Here is a 15,696-nt window from a genome sequence, read left to right on the forward strand (position 1 = left end):
TGAAAGTTCAAAAATGGAAATATATAGCTCTTCTACCTCTCCCTAAGACTGAGCCGATCTGATTATCCTGTATCCACCCTAGTGTTTAGGACAGTGCTTGGCACATAGTAAGTGCAATATTATTGCCATTTATTAGAGCCAAGTCAAAGATGACACCAAAGTTGGAGAACTTGAGAAAAAGAGATAAGCAAAACTAATTTGGGAGAAGACTTCACTTTTGAGTAGAAAACTGAATGGCTGTCATAGGTTAACTTTTTGAAGCCACATTCTATGATGAAATAAGGTGAACTGTAACTTTGCATAATGAGTTAATGGGATTTTTGAGGAGTCTTTTTTTTTACATATGTCAATGACCCAAATATTGACCGACTGGATCTAATAGGAAACCCAGAACTATTAGGGTTTTTAAGCATGTGACTTCTCAACCATACTATGGTAGTTATTGAAAATTGTCTTCTAATGCTCATATACTCTCAAGCCCTTAATAGAGTGCTCTGCACACAGGTGCTCAATAAATACTTTTTTTTGAATGGAGGATTGCAAAAGAGCACACATTCAAAGCAATGGTCTTCTGCTCTGAGTGTTAAGTCCTTGTGGGTGGGAGAAAAATGTCTCATGCTCTTACTGTATTTTTCTCAAGTGTTTAGTGCATTGCACGTAATACATGCTCAATGAGTACCATACTATTTAACAAAAGAATTGACTGTAGTTCTAGTACTTTGTGCTTGAACAACCAATACAACGACTTTTTTTTTTTTGAGCACACAGTACTCATTTACAGCTGGAGTGACTGGCAAGTAGTGTCTATTGTGATGTCCTTTTCATTCAGTCGTATTTATTGACTGCTTACTGTACTAAGCGCTTGGAATATACAGTTTGGCAGCAGATACAGTCCCTTCCCAACAACAAGCTCACAGTCTAAAAGGGGGAGACAGAAAAACAAGTAGTCAGGCATAATATAGATAAATAGAATCATAGATGTATACACATATTAATAAAATAGAGAAATATATACAAATATTTACAAGTGCTGTGGGGAGGGGAAGGGGGGTAGAACAAAGCGGGGGAATGGGGAGGGTCAGAGGGAAAGGGAGGGCTAAGTCTGGGAAGGGCTTCTGGAGGAGCTTGGCTTTTAACCAGCTGGGTTGTTTCTGTCACGGCAGCAGCCACAGACATGGTTGTTCCACTGGAGTTGAGTTGTTTTTATGGCTGCAGAGGTTATGCCATGGATCTTGGTCCTAAAGTGGCAGTGTTTGTGTGCTTTCACAAGGTACCTCAGACCACAGCAGCTCAAGCTTGGGTCCACGAGGCTGTCTGAGGGGATCAGGCAGAGGGAGGCAAGTGGACAACTCTTCCTTTTGGGACTTCAGGGTTGGGATGAGAGAAACACTTGTGCCCAGGGTGGACCTAAAAAGTGGTAGTGGTGACAGTATCGTCCTCCCATTGGCAGGAGGCATGAGGTGGGACTGCCATCTTGTTCTCTAGTTCTATCGTTGACCTCCAATCTGGCTTCACTTCGCAGTAATTGCCCTTTCAAAAGTTACTAATGATCTTTCCAAATCCTCATCAAACAGTAACTCCTTACCATTGGCTTTAAAGCATTTGATCACCTTGCCCCCTCTTATCTCACCTTGCTGATTTTCTACTACATCCCAGCATGCTCACTTTGCTCCTCTAACACCAACCTACTCTCACTATACCAACAATATTGCCACCAACCCCCTTGCCCATGTCCTGCCTCTGTCAGATATGAAGGAGGAAGTTCCAGGTCAGACAACCACTTTCCCCACCTTCAACTCCTTATTAAAATCACATACTCTCTGAGGCCTTTCCTGACTAAGCTCTCATTTCCACTACTTCCCTCCCCCTTCCAAGTGACCCTTACACTTGGATTTGTTCTCTTGATTTCCCTCCACCCTCAGTCCCAGAGCACTTATGTGCATATCTGTAATTTATTTTAATGTTGTCTTCCCCTCTAGACTGTAAGCTCCTTGTGGGCAGCAAACATGTCTTCCAACTCTGTTTTATTGGACTCTCCCAAGCGCTCGGTACAGTCCTCTGCACACAGTGACACTCATTAGATAGGGTTGACTTCTCTGCTCCCTTTCTGACTGATGGGAGCGATGGGGAAGAGGGTAACTTGCCATTGTTGCCTACCTTCCCTAAAAAAGTTAATAGCTTTGCCCCTGGTACTAGCCACATGGATCCCCTTTATTACCCTGGAGCCAGAACCTATGGACCTGTGACTGGTTTCACCCTCTCATACACCATCAGGTCCCACTTCTGCAGAAAGCCAGGGTGAAATAGCAGAGTGATCAAAAGTTTTCAGGCATGAGGACCAATGTGCCAGATAGCCTAGCAAAGAGTGGATAGCAGTAGCAAAGTTAATCTGGGTGTGATGATTATGCTTATTATAAGTCCCCAGTGAGGCTAAAGTTGCAGTAGTTAACTGCTTTTCCATCTATAAAGAGGAAATGAAATTAAATTAGACACTTCCTTATCTCACAGGTGTTCTCCTGAGGAATAAAGTGACTGGGAGTGTGAGTATTGTGGGAAGACTAGGGAAAGTAACATTTTTTTTTTCCCAAACAGTAATTTCTACAGAGTTGCTTTACTGACTGAGATAAGGGAAAAATATCATCAAGAATAGGGAGGGGAGTTTCTCCTTATCCCAGTAAATATGATGGTTGATCCCAATCTTATAGAGAAAAGAATGACACATCTATTGGGGGGTGGGGAGAAACTATCCCATCTCTTCTCACGGCTCTTTGCATGGTTAGTCTGGGAATGAAAAATGCTTTTCCCTTATCGTGGTTCGGAGACCTAACAGCCCACAGTGGAAAATTAATTCACAACATAGTGAAAGACATTGTATGTTGGATCAATCTGTTTCATTTTACCATTTTTAGAAAGGACAGATGTTGGTCAACATTAGAGCTGGATTTGTCAGTTATCCTCTGCCTTCCCCACTTTTTAGGTGCTTTATTTCATTGTAAAGCATCCTGAGTGCAACCACTCATCTTTTTTTGTTTTTTAAAAGAGATAGTGCAGCTCGCCTAGGGCAAGTTATGTTGGGGAGAGAGAGTACATGGTGTGTTTTATGCTGATAAATTCTCCTGTTTCGAATGTTATTGCACCTGAAATTTGTTATGGGCATTGTTATTAACCAGTAAAATTATAGAGGTATTTCAAAGGGTTAATTGTATATTTACTTAAAAAAGGCTTTTTGATATATCTATACTTATATAGATATATGAAAATATTAAGTGGGAACCAGTTATGGTAAAATATAACTAGCTCTGAGTTTGTTTTTTTAATAAAAATGGAAGACATTCAGAAGTTAGTTTCATGTAGTCATCTTTTTCTCAAGCTATTTTAGGGTTACCTAATCAAGTTAAATGAAACATTGAGTCTTTAATGTAAATCATTCTTATCTTTCTCGTCTGTTTTTTCCCTTGGTAGTTTAGGCAGTGATGGATTAGAATTAGGCTGCAGCATAGATTGGGAAAAATCTCCCAGCATCCTCTTCCTGCAGAGGCTTCGGCTAGCAGCAGTGACTCTAGCTGCCACTTAACTGACATAAAAAAAACTATATATATATTTTAAGGAGAGCTCCTTTAATTCCTGCAACTGCCTTCTGAACTTCCTTTTTGTTTGTTTAATGAGTCTAATGGGTATCAAGGACAAAATAGAAATTGAGTGTTCTGTCTTTTTTGCTGGGCTTTTTCTGGTTTTTTGTTTGGGTTTTTTTTTTTTTTTTTTTTGGTCTGGTACAACAGAAGGAAAGACTTACCTGCATAGTGGGATTGTATTCATTCCTCTAAAGTTTCCGCTGCTTTGAATCTGTAAGTATATTTGTATCTATTTAGTAGTTCTTGAGATCATTAATACACCATTCTTATTAAATCTGTGAATATTTAAGGTGCACTCTTGTGTTTTTTTTTTAAAAAAAGGTAGAATTTAATTTTAAACCTGCAGTTAGGTAGCTTTGGTTTTTCTTGTGGATTTACAGACACAGATGTGCTGTATAAAGATGATTATTTTTGCCTCGGTACTTAAGTCTGAGGAAACATCATCTCCTGCTGATGTCCATTATTAATCATTTAGATGCTCTGGCTAGTTTACAGAATACTGCAAGGTGTCTGGGTGCTTATGTTGAGACTTTTACCATGTATCAACAGAATTATGTTTATTTCTTGTTTACTGTGCCTCAGTGCTTTTTACCATTAAGCTTTTCTAATTTTCCTTTAGAACAATTAAAACATTAAATTTTTTTAAAAAACAAGCTAAAGTGATGCATTATTAGATAATAGATAATAGAGAGAATTACTAGCAATGAACCTTAATCTCTAGATATACAGTGCTGCAATAGCTGCACTCTGCACAGATTGCGGTAAATTGTAGTTACCAAAAGTGGTTATTGCATGACCACTCTGTTCTAATTATGTCTTTGGAGCAGAGCCAATTTTTGTGTGACGCAGTCTTATCCTCATAAACATCTGGCCTGGTTCATTCTGTCCTGATTTATGGTGTCCTACTTGCTCACATAAAATTAATTTAACTATATCCTGTCTAAATTTTTGTTAATGATAGTTGTCAGATCAGAGCGCGCCCTTTCCTCTTTGTCAGTACTCTCAATCAGGAATTTTTATAAAAAAGATGATTTTATCTTCTGAATAGTATGTTGATCCTCCATTTCTGTGATAGACTGGAAAATAGTTTGTTGATCTTTGTTTTAAGGTATTTGTTCCAACTGTTAAGTTTTTTAAATATGATTTTGGATTTTTGAAGGAATCAATATTTTTCTCTTCCTGTACTATAAAATTGAATGATTTTTATTGATACTCATAGAGCAAAATTTGATGTTTAATTTTTATTTTTGATCTCTGGTCATTTTTAAATGTAGCCACTTGATTTTAACCATCAAGAACCCTCTTCTGAAGAGCTGTTCCCATACCCATTTCTACTTCCTAGGTTTTCTCTGCTGCTCTGATCATTTTTCTAAAATGCTATTCTGCTCAGGTCTTTTCACTCCTCAGAAACCTCTGAGTTACTTGTTTTCTATTTTACGAAGCAGAAAATCCTGTCCATTGGCTTTTAGGCACTCCATTATCTCTCTTCCCATCCCCCACCCTACTTAAATCTCTTCTCCCACTGCATCCCAGAACTAAGCCTTCATTCCTTTTGAGCTATCTCACTTATGCTCTGCACACATTTAAGTGCTCAGAAAATTTCAATGATATTCATTGTTCTCAATCTCTCCCACCTCTGACCCGGGGCTCGTACCCACACCCATCCTCCAGCCTGGAGTCCCTCCCCTTCAGATTTGCTAGATCACAGCTCTCTCCATTTTAAAAGCCCTCCTAAAATGCCACCACCTCCAGCAGGCCTTCCCCTATTTTTCTTCTCTCAACTAAACCTCAGCATTTATGCACTCATAACTACCTGAAGCCTTGTTGTATATATCTCTCAACATATTCTTTTTAAGCACTTCTCCATGTACCAATCTTTCTATTCTCCTGTTCTGCCTGTCATTTTGTATCTGCCTCTCCCATTACATTGTAAGCGCCTTGAGAGGAGGGATCATGCCTTCAATCAGTCAGTTGCATTTGAGTGCTTTCTGTGTAAAGAGCACTGTACTAAGCACTTAGAGTACAGTACAATAGAGTTGGTAGATGCGTTCCCTGCCCACAACAAGCTTACAGTGTAGAGTGGGAGACAGATATTAATGTAAATGAATAAATTATTGATTTGTACATAAGTGCTGTGGGGCTGAAGGAGGGGGTGAGTAAATGATGTAAAATCAAGTGCAATGCAGAAGAGAGTGGGAGAAGAGGAAATGAGGGCTTAGTCGGAAGGCCTCTTGGAGGAGATGTGCTTTTAATAAGGCTTTGAAGGTAGGGAGAGTGATCATCTGTCAGATAAGAGGGGGAAGGCCTCTTGGAGGAGATGTGCTTTTAATAAGGCTTTGAAGGTAGGGAGAGTGATCATCTGTCAGATAAGAGGGAGGACATTTAGGCAAGAGGCAGGATGTGAGAGACAAGTTGGGGGGAGATAGATGAGATCAAGGTAAGAGTGAGTAGGTTGGCGTTTTGTTATCTGTTCTCCCCCTCCCCCCCCCCAGACTGTGAGCCCATTGTTGGGTAGGGATTGTCTCTCTTTGTTGCCAAATTGTACTTTCCAAGCACTTAGTACAGTGCTCTGCACACAGTAAGTGCTCAATAAATACAATTGGATGAATGAATGAATTAGAGGGGTGAAGTGTGCCGGTTGGGTTGCAGTAGGAGAGCAGCAAAGAAAGATAGGTGGGGGCAAAGCCGATGGTTAAAACCGATGGTAAGATGTGAAGGGAGATGGGCAACCCCCGGAGGTTCTTGAGGAATGGGGAAACATGGACTGAATGGTTTTGTGGAAAAATGGGCAGCAGAGTGAAGTATAGGCTGGAGTGGGAGGAGTCAGGGAGGTCAGCAAGGAGGCTGATGCAGGAGTCAAGGCAGGACAGGAGAAGCATTTGGATTAACGTGTTGTATGGATAGAGAGGAAAAGGTGGATTTTAGTAATGTGGTGAGGGTTGAACCCATATTTTGTGCCAGATTGAATATGTGTGTTGAATGAGAGAAATGAGTCAAGGATAATGCCAAGACTATAGTCTTGTCTGACATGGAGGATGATGGTACTGTCTACAGAGCTGGGGAAGATGGGGTTTGGGTGGGAAAATTAAATTCTGTTATGGACACATTAAATTTAAAACTTAATGTGGAGAAGCAATATGGCCTAATGGAAAGAGCAGGGGCCTGAGAGTCAGAAGGACCTGGGTTCTAATTCCAGCTCCACCAGTTGCCAAAGGTCACACAGCAGGCAAGTCACTTCAATTCTCTGTGCTTCAATTATCTCATCTTCAAAAGAGGGGTTAAAACTGTGAGCCCCATATGGAACAGGGACTGTATCCAACCTGACTACGTTGTGTCTACCCCAGTGCTTAGAACAGTGCCTGGCACATAGTATGTGCTTAACAAATACCATTTTTTTAAAAAATGTTGGCAGGACATAAAAGTAGAGATGGTCTGAAGTCAGGCGGAAATTCTAGACTACAGAGAGAGATCAGGGCTGGAGATGTAAATTTGGGAGTCATCCACATAGAGGTGGTAAATGAAACCATGGGAGCGAATGAGTTCCAAGAGAGTGGGTGTAGATGGAGAATAGACGGGGACTCAGAACTGAGCCTTGAGGGACTCCCATAGCCAGGGAGAGGCGGAGGAGGAGCCCTTGAAAGAGCCTGAGAATGAGTGACCAAAGAGATAGGAGGAGAACCAGGAGAGGACAGAGTCAGTGAAGCCAAGCTTGGTGAAGGGGGGGTGTCGACAGTGACAAAGGCAGCTGAGGGGTCAAGGAGGATTAGGATGGAGTAGAGGCCATTGGATTTGGCAAGGAGGAGGAGATGGATGATCTCTGAGAGGGCAGTTTCAGCGGAAGCCAGATTGGAGGTGGGCAAGGAGAGAATTGGAGGAGAGGAAGAGGAAGCAGGCAGGACACAGTCCCTGTGCCCCATGGAGCTCAGTCTAAGTAGGAGGGAGTAGGATTTTATCCCCATTTTTCAAATGAGGAAATTGAGGCACAAAAGTTGTGATTTGCCCAAGCTTACACAGCAGATGAGGGGTAGGGCCAGTATTAGAATCCAGGGCTTAGTATAATGCTTGGCACACAACAAGCATTTAAGTACAATTTATTATTTTTTCATTTTAATAGGGAGGGTAATCTTTCTACTGTATACCTCCCAGAGCTTTGAAGTACCATGGTTAAGGTCACCATATGCTTCTCTAAAAATTCATAGCCCTTGATTCATTTCCAAGTTAATTTCTTTTATAGAGGTCATTTCATGGAATGAGTTACCAATAAAGTTAGAACTAAGAAAATCCCTTTGGTCACTTTAGAGACCTCCAGTGGTTAAAGCAGCAATAAGTTAGACATTAAACAAGAAGATTGGTGTTGAGTTTTCATGTATTTTGTCACCAGATCCTCTTATTTCTCCTTGAATAATGTCTCAGCATCCAGCCCTTCAACTGCTGAACTGCTTCCTTGGTCTGGAGCCTAATTATCACCAACATGACCTTAATCAATGTCAAGATTGAAAACAGGCCAAATTCCTTTTTCTTGCAAACCTCTCATGTATGACAGAGTTCCAAGTGCGCATGGGCATGTAACATACTATCTTATTATTTTCAGCACTGGGGGAGTATTGTGATGTTAAAAAGTAGATGTGCCACCCAAAGCTTTGAAGAAAGGCATTAAAGGTGCGATAAGTCAAATTCCAATCAAGTTACTGAGGCTCACTGAAAATGTGGAGGGAGAATGAAGGGAATCATGGTGAGCAATTAAAAAAACCAAAAGATATTAGTTGCATGTGTATTCCTTTGCTGTGGGTGCATGTAAAACATGGGGGCAATAATATAGCTGTGGTTTTTGTGCCTTCTGTGTGATGGTCCCTGTCAGACACTTTCTTTGCAACTCTTCATGGGTGTTGTGTAAGTCACTGTCATTGTCCTTAAAGAAGTTACAGTATCACAATTGTGTGAATTATCCTCATCTGACTCTTCCTGAACACAAATTGACATTACACATTTCATTCTGTTGAGCACACATTGTTTCCATCTCTGGCCGGAGTGTTTCATCATCAGATCTGCTCGGCATATCTTTTGGTCTCTTGAGTATCTGTTGATGGTCTCTGGGTACCCAGTCTGTGAGATGGCTTGTCCATCTGTTATCCTGACATTGAGCCATGTGATCAGCCCATCTGTGCTTAGTTTCTTAAATTGCCTTTAATTGCCACCCCAGTGCATTGCTGTAGTTCTTTGTTTGATACATGATCTCATAAGAATACCCTGCACATTCACTGTACCGTCGCTCTGTAATGTTACTTGTGGCTTATATATCATAGTAGGCATAATGGTGGAGTTGAAAAGTTCTCTTCTTTTTTTCAACAGCTGCTCATCCAGTAAATGAAACTTGGGTTCTTTTTATAGAAAGTTGATTGCTATTGTTCTTCCACTTCATTCACCATTAATTCACCATTTCGTTCACCATGAGAAGCAGCATGGTATAGTGGATAGAGTGTGGGTCTGGAAATCAGAAGGACGTGGGTTCTAATCCTAGCTCTGCCTCTTGTCTGCTTGTGTGACCTTGAGCAGGCCACTTCACTTCTCTGGGCCTCAGTTACCTCATCTGTAAAATGGAGATTGAGAGTGTAAACCCCATGTGGGTCAAGGGACCGTGTCCAATCCGATTTGTATCCACCCCAATGCTTAGTACAGTGCGTGGCACATGAGTGCTTAACAATACCATTATTATTATTATTAATAAATGTGCTTCCACGATTCAGCATCCACCTCAGGTTTGCTTAGATGACTTTGTGATTCCTCTTCAGCTTGGAGATGCTCATTTCAAGCCTATCTTTGGAGATTTCAGGTACTAAATAATGAAAAAGGACAGAGACAAACATGGAATCAGAAACATAAATAATAAAAGCTTTTGTTAACCAGCACTTTACTAATCAGAAAATTGTAGCTACTAGCATGGGAAGCAGCATGACATAATGGATAGAGTATGGGCCTGGAAGTCAGAAGGTCATGGGTTCTAATCCTGGCTCAGCCACTTGTCTGCTGTGTAGCCTTGGGCAAATCACTTCACTTCTCTGTACTTCAGTTACCTCATCTGTAAAATGGGGATTAAGACTGTGAGCCCCATGTGGTACAGGAACTTTGTCCAACCCAGTTTGCTTGTATCCACCCCAGTGCTTAGTCCTGTGCCTGGCACATAGTAAGGACTTAACAAATGCCCTTATTATCATCCCCCCATTTCATGAGCAGTTTGGGTGATTGATCTTTAGCAGGAAGTACCTGCACCCATCCAGAGTTTACAATGACCAGAATGTGTCCCAGACCTCTGCCATGGTAGGTTTGTGTCTGGTCAATAGAAACGAGCTTTCCTCATATAACCTCTTGCAGGCCAGGCAGCTTTGGATAGGCTAACAGTGAGGCTGCTAATCAGTCAGTTGTTCTTATTGAGCACTTACTGCGTGCAGAGTGCCGTACTAAGCATTTGAGGGTAAAATACAACAGTCAGTAGACATGTTCAGTACAGTACAACAGTCAGTAGACATGTTCCCTGCCCACAAGGATCTTACAGTCTAGAGGGGGACGCAGACATTTAATATAAATGAATTACAGATGTGTACATAAGTTCTGTGGGGTGAATAAAGGATATACATCCAACTGCAAGGGTGACGCAGAAGGGAGGAGGAGTAGAAGAAGTAGAAGAAGAGTAGAAGTAGAAGCCCACACACTCCACTCCTCTAATGCCAAACTTCTCCCTGTACCTGTCTTATCTATCTCACTGCTGACCTTGCCCACATCCAGCCTCTGGCCAGGAATGCCCTCCTTCATATCCAAAAGACAGTTACTCTCCCCACCTTCAAAGTGCACATGTCCTCCAAGAGGCCTTCCCTAACTAAGCTGTCCTTTCCTCTTCTCTCACTCTTCTGTGTCATCCCGACTTGCTCCCTTTATTAACCCTGCACTCAGTTCCACAGAATTTATGTATATATCTGCAATTTTTTTTATATAATGTTGGTCTTCCCCTCAGACTGTAAGCTTGTTGTGGGACAGGAATGTGTCTGTTATTATTGTATTCTCCCCAGTGCTTAGTACAGTGCTCTGCATACAGTAAGCGCTCATATATGACTGAGGAAATGAGGGCTTAGCTGGAGAAGGCCCTTGGAAGAGTGGGAGAGATCAGGCCATTGCCCTGCCCCTCTCCACCTACCCCTGACTGCAAAGGGAAGGGGATTGGGGGCGGGGAGGGGATAAAGGGAGAGTCTGTCTTTTGTCGGGTGGCATGGAGTTGGTTTTTTTTTTTGCTGGCTGCTATTCAGATTAGCAAGCAGCTTCAGAGATGGTGGTTGGGCAGGATTTACTGGAATTGCACCCCTTCCCCCCGCACCCCCAAAAATTCTCTGATTAAGTATGGGCATGATTTGAACCAATTGACTTTTGCATAAACTGGATTATCATTGATGTGGCCCTGGTAGCACTTCCTCTCACCCAGGAAAGCCCCCTCTGAATTTTGCGTGATAATGCCGTCTCTTTCATCAAACATCAGGATGACTGGTGTACCAAGGGTTTGAATTTAGTTTTTCAGACTGGTATAGGGAATGTCTCGGTTGTGGGTGGAGTTGGTACAGAGGGAGATTTAATTTGTTATTCTTATTAATGTATTGGAATACACTGGTATCAGCCACATCATTGCTGAACCTCAAGTGGCTTGGAAAGGGGTGTAATGTACTCAGTTCTGCCACAGGGCATGGTTTCACTACTAATTTTGGCTAGAATCTTGTAAGACAATTAGGGAATGTTCATCTGACAATACGAGTCTCTCTGGTTATGGCTTATTGTGGTATTAAAGGAAATGGCTTGTGCGTATGATGTTTGAATGGGTGAGTATATATGACCCAGGGCTACAGCCAGTATTGTTTGATACCGTATCCTAGGTTGCAGCCACCCCACTATACGATCATTCCAGTGATATAGTTGAAATTGTCTTGTTCTACGTGAAAGCCCATCTGTCCTAATGTTACAGCCGAAGAGCAACCAACAATGAATGGATCTTGGAGGAAGCTCTGCCCATGGTTTGCATCAGGATTTTGAGGCAAAGAGGAGGCCTCCGAGTAGATACTCAGAGAAGTTGCTGAGCTGGGGAGTCACCTTACTTTAGAAATGAATTCTCTTGTAGAGGAAGCATTGTCCTACATGGATCTCATCGAACTTTGAAAGCCCCAGTGCTTCACTGCAAGATACTGAAGCAGGCGAAGAAGAAATATGGGTTCCCTGCCACCAGCTAAAATCTTGGAATTAAAAAGTCTTGCACCTATTTTCAAGAAAGAAGATGAAATAAATGATTGAAGAAGGCTCCAATGGAGAGAGGAGTTCAGAGGTGCCCAGGAGGAGTTAGCTGGCTCTAAAGTGCTCTGAGGAGCAGAGAAGGCTACTGTTCAACTTAAATTGGATACATTTTTCACTAAGATGGAAAAAGCACTACTGCAGTTACAACAATTTTCTAGCAAAAATTAAACAGTACTAATGTTTACAGTATAAAGCACGGAAAGGAATCTCTTATTTTTCCAGAGATTCTGGAATGGATCCAAATTTTATAACACATAGGTCTGTGGGAAAATGTACCTCACGATACAGCCATTCATACTATAGCCAAATTTTCAAGGAGTATTACCCCATTGTTTTGGCAGGTATGCTCGTACTCCAGTATGAGTTGTCCTTAGTGTGGGGTTTTGGGTAGAACACAGTCTTCATGTTGTAGGAAAATGGGGTGCATTCATTTTCAATGTTTTCAGTTTCCCTGTGGACCTCTGGGACTCTGTGTCCCAGGAAAGGAATAAGGATGCCAACTTTTCACTTTGACCATGGTAGTGGGGCTTTGAGAGGACAGGAGAGGAAGAAAAAGGAGGAACGGGAGGCCAAGTGGTCTTGTCTTATGCTGTCTAATCATCTCTGACCCATAGTGACTCAATGGACACATCTCTCCCAGAATGCCCCACTGCCATCTTGCAATCATTCTGGTAGTGTCCATATAGTTTTTTTTTGTAAAAATACGGAAGTGGTTTACCATCGCCCTTTTCTGTGCAGTAAACCTTAGTCTCCACTTTCTACTCTCTCCCATGCAGATGTGGCCCAGCAAAGGTGAGTTTTGACTTGTAGTGACTTGCCTTCCACTCTCTAGCCACTGCCCAAGCTAGGAGTGGAATGGGTATGCCTCTGCTTCACTCTCCCTCTCATAGCCAAGACTGGTAGAGTACTGGAAACTGCCCAGGTGCCATCTTGAGAAGGGGGGCCAAGAGGTGGGGGAAAGAAAGAAATAGATACAAGAGAAAGAACACCTCTCCACTACTACCCCGCTGGTCCACACTGGACACCAAGTCCGGGCCTCAGTGGTTCCCCTCACACTCGCTCGTCACCCGCCCGATCTGCCGCAAAGGAGTGCACCTCTTGGGATGCACAGGCACCCTGATTCTTGGGCCAGGGCCCACTAGCCAGGTTTTCCCTGTCATGGCTGTGCCTGCTTTTAACTCAGAAACAATCTAGTGTCATTGCTTCCCCTTGCGGATCCTGGTCCAACAGTGACATGCAGCTGTGTGATCCTGAGGGGGCTGCATGACACCATGGCTTCAGAATTCTGACCCCTGGCCAATCTCTGGCCCATTCCCAGTCTCTGCTCACTCCATGGGGGATTCTAACTAGTGCCACGAGGACCTGCATCTGGATCCTGGGAATACGAGAAATGCAGCCGCCATCTTGGCTCCACATCTGGGCCTTTTCCAACTCCAAGCGGCTGGGTGGGCTAGCTATGGCTAGCCATTCTGTCCAAAAAAGACTCTGGGACAATGATTCCCATACCCCCTGTACAGTGGGTGCCTATGCCAGGATCACATGCCAGAGAAGCAGTGTACCCTAGTGGAAAGACCAAGGGCCTGGGAGAGGACCTGGGTTCTAATCCTGGCTCAGTCACTTGTCTGCTGCATGACCTTTGGTAAGTCATTTAACTTATTGGTGCCTCATTTCCCTCATCCACAAAATGGGGAGTTAGTCCTTGTTCTCCCTCCTACTTAGACTGTAAATCCCATTTGGGACCTGATTCTTGTATCTACCCCAGTGCTTGGCACACAGTAAGTACTTAAATACCACAGTTGTTATTTCTGGACTGGCAACACCTCAGATGTGCAGTTATCCTTCACCCATAATTGGGGAATGCAGAGAGACGTCCAAACCTGTCTTGAACCCGGGTCTCAAGTAGGGCTGTATTGATTGTCTTGGTTGGTTGCTTGTGGGAAAACTCAATGTGTTCTGTTACTAGCTGCCCTTCTTCAGGCGAACTGTTTGGTGAATTATTTAACTGAAGTAGGTGTATAAAGCCCTATCGTAATGGTTACGACTTGAAAATTATAACTGTGGGGGTAAAATACTTGGAGTTAAGGTTTGAGTCTTTTAGTGGATATCCGATTACTAATGATGCAGCTGTTTTGGTGGTTGATATGTTGGGCTTCACAGATCTCCAAATGTGGGTAAGGCCTCATCATCTCTCACTACAGGTATCCCTCTGAGGATGTCAGGAAGACTGGTAACTGCAAAGCTTCTCTCCTAGAGACACCCAGAGCCCACCTTACAGGATCTCCGGGTCCTGCTCCAGGAGGTGTCTCTGTAGCGTACCTCCGATTCCTTTCACCATGGAGGAGATAGCTTCTCTTCCCTGGAGTTCCAGAATTTTCTTTTGGCCTTCGGGAAAAGCTTCACCAGGTAAGTCCATTAGAGTCCAGGGAGGATACGAAGAATGTATCATCCCTGCCCCTAATTTACTCTGAGAGAAACAGGACTCACCAATCCCGCTTTGAGCAGCACATGGTGGAGGTGGGTGTTCCTTTCACACTGGGTCCTAACTTCTATTTGAAAAGGGAGGCTTTCCATCTGGAAATCCAGCGGTTTGTTTTTCCCGGCAATCTCCTGGTTCTGGGCTTCCGTCATAATTGTGGTTCTTTTGCTTCCCTCGAATGGACATGCCTCTGAGATGCTGTCGACCAAGAAAGCAGGAAGATAGTGGCAGCATCTTTTGATAGCCACAAAGATTGATTGGATTAAGATGACTCTGGCATTAAAAGGATTTGCAAAACAAATGCATGAGCCACATCTTCTAGCTTCTCATGGACATAATAAATGGGAGGCCTGTGATTGATATACAGATGAAGTTAAGGAACCTACAGATCAGTGGCAGGATGCCAAAGCTGAAGAGCTTTATATTGACTGCCATTAAACCTGTGGTTTTTATTCTCCACTAAAGAAGCTATATTAACTTCTTCACACAAGCATAGCACTACTCCACCTTTATTACAGACCAGTAGAGAATTCTGTGTAGGTGGCCACAAGGCTCCAATGGTATTAAACAGTTCTCTTTGACATTGAAATCAACTCCCTAAGAAGCACAGAAAAACCAGTCAAAATGCAAAGGAAGGACCCGTGCTTCAACTTTTGTGACAGTCACTAATTTATGCAAAGCTTTGAAGAATAGGAAAGCACCTGGATCTGATGGCATCCTGTAGAAGTACACAGACAAGACAGGGACTTAATGCGTAAACATCTAGAGGGCTATTCCTCAGCACTTGGAAGAATGCCACAGAACTTCAAAGACACATTAGCAAGATCCTAGCCAGAGTCCTTTTGGCTAGGCTTCTGAAGAGTGTAGTTCACCACGCAGTCCTGGAATCTCAATGTGGCTTCAGAAAAGACAGTCACAGAAGTTGTTGTATATGGCTAGAGGAAAACTCCAGAGAGTATCACCAAGACCTCTACCCCATGTTCATAGATGTGACAAACATTGGACACCATTAACAGGCCCAGACTCTGGCAACTTTGACTGCCCAGTGTGGATCCTATAGCTAGTGCCTGGGGGTATGGTTGGTTAAGTCAAAGTTGAAGACACACTGACTTTATTGGAACTCTTCTTAAACCTCTTAATAATTTCTGACTTTGATTTCTGTGGTAACAGATTCCATCATTAATCATATTTGAGTGCTTACTGTGGGTAGATTATGTGAATACTTTTTTGTCCTCCCCCTGTGGCTCAATGGAAAGAGCACGGGCT

At 42.7% G+C, this 15,696-nt stretch overlaps 1 protein-coding gene across 3 annotated transcripts in view; it reads left to right on the forward strand.

Moving 5' to 3' along the window:
- Positions 1 to 15,696, forward strand: part of TTC39B (tetratricopeptide repeat domain 39B) — a 125,806-nt gene that overhangs the window by 46,766 nt on the left and 63,344 nt on the right. Inside the window, exon 1 of one of the 3 annotated variants that reach the window (XM_007655627.2) lies at positions 14,266 to 14,357. The exons of the other annotated variants lie outside the window; for them this stretch is intronic. The gene's annotated coding sequence lies outside the window, so the exon portion shown is untranslated. Of the gene's footprint in view, positions 1 to 14,265; positions 14,358 to 15,696 lie in introns of those variants that run through there. 3 annotated transcript variants of the gene reach the window in all.

The sequence above is a fragment of the Ornithorhynchus anatinus genome, chromosome X5 (assembly GCF_004115215.2).
Source record: "Ornithorhynchus anatinus isolate Pmale09 chromosome X5, mOrnAna1.pri.v4, whole genome shotgun sequence".
Taxonomy (NCBI): domain Eukaryota; kingdom Metazoa; phylum Chordata; class Mammalia; order Monotremata; family Ornithorhynchidae; genus Ornithorhynchus; species Ornithorhynchus anatinus.